This window comes from Pieris brassicae, unplaced genomic scaffold (assembly GCF_905147105.1).
Source record: "Pieris brassicae unplaced genomic scaffold, ilPieBrab1.1, whole genome shotgun sequence".
Lineage (NCBI taxonomy): Eukaryota > Metazoa > Arthropoda > Insecta > Lepidoptera > Pieridae > Pieris > Pieris brassicae.
Genome location: NW_025576162.1, coordinates 7,501 through 12,500, shown reverse-complemented (window position 1 = coordinate 12,500; position 5,000 = coordinate 7,501). Strand labels below are relative to the sequence as shown.

The following is a 5,000-nucleotide window of genomic DNA, read 5'->3' as shown; positions in this document are numbered from 1 at the left end:
TATTATTAATAAATATAATTGTTTTTTTTGTTTTTTCTTTTCTTCAAATAAACCCACATTGCCATTTCTCTGAGCGTGTGCTGCGAGCTTCAACGAGAAACATTCGGCGCGAAACTGTCGAGCGGCCGGCCGTCGCGCGCCGCACCTGTACGAGAAACATTTTCCTCTGACGTTGCATCGGAATAATTATTATACATACATACATACATACATACATACATACATATTATTAATAAATATAATTGTTTTTTTTGTTTTTTCTTTTCTTCAAATAAACCCACATTGCCATTTCTCTGAGCGTGTGCTGCGAGCTTCAACGAGAAACATTCGGCGCGAAACTGTCGAGCGGCCGGCCGTCGCGCGCCGCACCTGTACGAGAAACATTTTCCTCTGACGTTGCATCGGAATAATTATTATAATTCATTATTATACATACATACATACATACATACATACATACATACATATTATTAATAAATATAATTGTTTTTTTTGTTTTTTCTTTTCTTCAAATAAACCCACATTGCCATTTCTCTGAGCGTGTGCTGCGAGCTTCAACGAGAAACATTCGGCGCGAAACTGTCGAGCGGCCGGCCGTCGCGCGCCGCACCTGTACGAGAAACATTTTCCTCTGACGTTGCATCGGAATAATTATTATAATTCATTATTATACATACATACATACATACATACATACATACATACATATTATTAATAAATATAATTGTTTTTTTTGTTTTTTCTTTTCTTCAAATAAACCCACATTGCCATTTCTCTGAGCGTGTGCTGCGAGCTTCAACGAGAAACATTCGGCGCGAAACTGTCGAGCGGCCGGCCGTCGCGCGCCGCACCTGTACGAGAAACATTTTCCTCTGACGTTGCATCGGAATAATTATTATAATTCATTATTATACATACATACATACATACATACATACATACATATTATTAATAAATATAATTGTTTTTTTTGTTTTTTCTTTTCTTCAAATAAACCCACATTGCCATTTCTCTGAGCGTGTGCTGCGAGCTTCAACGAGAAACATTCGGCGCGAAACTGTCGAGCGGCCGGCCGTCGCGCGCCGCACCTGTACGAGAAACATTTTCCTCTGACGTTGCATCGGAATAATTATTATACATACATACATACATACATACATACATATTATTAATAAATATAATTGTTTTTTTTGTTTTTTCTTTTCTTCAAATAAACCCACATTGCCATTTCTCTGAGCGTGTGCTGCGAGCTTCAACGAGAAACATTCGGCGCGAAACTGTCGAGCGGCCGGCCGTCGCGCGCCGCACCTGTACGAGAAACATTTTCCTCTGACGTTGCATCGGAATAATTATTATAATTCATTATTATACATACATACATACATACATACATACATACATACATATTATTAATAAATATAATTGTTTTTTTTGTTTTTTCTTTTCTTCAAATAAACCCACATTGCCATTTCTCTGAGCGTGTGCTGCGAGCTTCAACGAGAAACATTCGGCGCGAAACTGTCGAGCGGCCGGCCGTCGCGCGCCGCACCTGTACGAGAAACATTTTCCTCTGACGTTGCATCGGAATAATTATTATAATTCATTATTATACATACATACATACATACATACATACATACATACATATTATTAATAAATATAATTGTTTTTTTTGTTTTTTCTTTTCTTCAAATAAACCCACATTGCCATTTCTCTGAGCGTGTGCTGCGAGCTTCAACGAGAAACATATCTATCAATACAAATGTCTATTCAAAAAAAAGAAAACAAACAAAATCATATCAGTCAATAAAATAAATAATAATATTTTTTTACTACTACTACTAGTACTACTACGTGCTACTACTGCACGCCAATACACATACATAATAAAATGAAAAATCGTCTCTCTCTCGCTCGCTCTACGAGAAACATTCGACGTCCGCTCCAATGCCGACGCGGACTATTGCTCTCGGTATAGATGTGGAGCGAAACAGTCGTGCGCACAGCGTCGACTCGTTCTCGTTGCCGCGCGTCGTTCGTCTCAAATAGACACGAACGACGGACGAGAGAGAATAGAATGTGTTCTTGTTTTTGTGTTTGTGCGAAGTGTGAGAATATTATATACATATATTCGCGCATGGATGATATAGATATGGGTATGGATTTTCGGAGGAAATTATATCAAATTCGTATTTCGAATGCGAGACCGCCGAGATCTTTCCCAGCTCTCTCTCTCTCTGTGTGTGTGGTGTATAGTACATTTTATATATCTCTCTTGTGTCAACACAAAATAACAAAGAATATACATACTACTCCTCCTCATATTTTATATAATATAATATAAAATTATATTATAGCACCGCGTTCGCAGACCGTATGGTGATGTTACCAATCGACCAAGATTTGGGACCGTCTCCCCCGGTGTTATCTGTGATGTTAAAAGAATACGCTTCTAGGCACACCTCAACGCAGGGCGCCTAGCGTGTTCGACACGTGCGCGGTCGCCACGGCGACCGTATATGGAAAGAATGTATAAAAGAGGACGCACACGCGCCCATCGTCGAAACGGTGTGCGCAGCGTCGTGTTGGAATTTATCCCTCAAGCTCCGGGCGTTGATCGTATCTAGTGCGAATCATGCGTGTGTGTGCGCATGTAATTGCCAGCCGAGTTTTAATATGTTTACAATAACGTATTGAATAAAAATTGAGAAGTTGCGTTTAGATGAATGTTCAATTTTCAAATTGTCACAACATCGATTCCCGCCCGCGGGGTCGTGTTCGTTGCAGTTTTATGTCCCTCACAGTGGTCGAGCATCGTTGTACATCACCTCGTTGCGAGATCGTGACGGGACGGCCGCTCGTAGACCGGTCAAAGTTAGTCTATCGATATGAAGCGCGAACGTCGCGTCGCGTGCAAATTCGACGCGTTACGTTCACGCGTGTCGAGAAGGCGCGCGCGCAAGCGCGCGCCCCTCGACGCCGCCGAGCCAGCGGCTCGCCGAAGCCGCGTGACCGCGGTGTAGGCGTGTCGTTTGCGTAAGCAGCTCCCTGGTTGATCCTGCCAGTAGTTATATGCTTGTCTCAAAGATTAAGCCATGCATGTCTCAGTGCAAGCCGTATTAAGGCGATACCGCGAATGGCTCAATATATCAGTTTTGGTTCCTTAGATCTTACTCAGTTACTTGGATAACTGTGGTAATTCTAGAGCTAATACATGCAATCAGAACTCTGACCAGTGATGGGATGAGTGCTTTTATTAGATCAAAACCAATCGGCGGAGGGCCATGCGTCCGAAGTCGTTAATTTTGATGAATCTGGATAACTTTTGCCGATCGCACGGTCCAGTACCGGCGACGCATCTTTCAAATGTCTGCCTTATCAACTTTCGATGGTAGTTTCTGCGACTACCATGGTTGTCACGGGTAACGGGGAATCAGGGTTCGATTCCGGAGAGGGAGCCTGAGAAACGGCTACCACATCCAAGGAAGGCAGCAGGCGCGCAAATTACCCACTCCCGGCACGGGGAGGTAGTGACGAAAAATAACGATACGGGACTCTTACGAGGCCTCGTAATCGGAATGAGTACACTTTAAATATTTTAACGAGGAACAATTGGAGGGCAAGTCTGGTGCCAGCAGCCGCGGTAATTCCAGCTCCAATAGCGTATACTAAAATTGTTGCGGTTAAAAAGCTCGTAGTTGCATTTGTGCGCCGCGCTGTCGGTGCACCGCATCCGCGGTGATACTGACACGTCTGCGGAGCATATCGTCGGTGAGCCGGCGGTAAAACGCCGGTTCAATATCAAAATCCTATCGCGGTGCTCTTCGGTGAGTGTCGAGGTGGGCCGACAATTTTACTTTGAACAAATTAGAGTGCTCAAAGCGGGCTCAAAATGCCGCTTGAATATTTCGTGCATGGAATAATAGAATATGATCTCGGTTCTATTTTGTTGGTTTTCAGAACTCCGAGGTAATGATTAATAGGGATAACTGGGGGCATTCGTATTGCGACGTTAGAGGTGAAATTCTTGGATCGTCGCAAGACGAACATCAGCGAAAGCATTTGCCAAAGGTGTTTTCATCAATCAAGAACGAAAGTTAGAGGTTCGAAGGCGATTAGATACCGCCCTAGTTCTAACCGTAAATATGTCATCTAGCGATCCGCCGACGTTACTACAATGGCTCGGCGGGCAGCTTCCGGGAAACCAAAGATTTTGGACTCCGGGGGGAGTATGGTTGCAAAGCTGAAACTTAAAGGAATTGACGGAAGGGCACCACCAGGAGTGGAGCCTGCGGCTTAATTTGACTCAACACGGGAAATCTCACCAGGCCCGGACACCGGAAGGATTGACAGATTAACAGCTCTTTCTTGATTCGGTGGGTGGTGGTGCATGGCCGTTCTTAGTTGGTGGAGCGATTTGTCTGGTTAATTCCGGTAACGAACGAGACTCTAGCCTGCTAAATAGGCGTCGTCATTCAAGGTGTGCGCGACTCTCGGGGAGCGCAACTCACTGGCGACGTATTAAAATTCTTCTTAGAGGGACCGGCGGCTTCGAGCCGCACGAGATTGAGCAATAACAGGTCTGTGATGCCCTTAGATGTCCTGGGCCGCACGCGCGCTACACTGAAGGAATCAACATGTTCTCCCTGGCCTAGAGGCCCGGGCAACCCGTTGAAACTCCTTCGTGCTGGGGATTGGGGTTTGCAATTATCCCCCATAAACGAGGAATTCCTAGTAAGCGCGAGTCATAAGCTCGCGTTGATTACGTCCCTGCCCTTTGTACACACCGCCCGTCGCTACTACCGATTGAATGATTTAGTGAGGTCTTCGGACCGACACGCGGTGGCCTCACGGCCGTCGGCGTTGCTGGGAAGTTGACCAAACTTGATCATTTAGAGGAAGTAAAAGTCGTAACAAGGTTTCCGTAGGGGAACCTGCGGAAGGATCATTAACGTTGGTTTTTTCTTTTTGTTTTGTTGTTGTCAAAGACTCGCAAAAAA

The 5,000-nt window shown here is 44.4% G+C and overlaps 1 non-coding gene across 1 annotated transcript; it reads left to right on the top strand.

Moving 5' to 3' along the window:
* Window positions 1-3,045: 3,045 nt before the first annotated feature.
* LOC123719642 lies at window positions 3,046-4,951 on the top strand. The gene has a single exon (XR_006755707.1). It is a non-coding gene; the product is annotated as a small subunit ribosomal RNA (ribosomal RNA).
* Window positions 4,952-5,000: the final 49 nt, after the last annotated feature.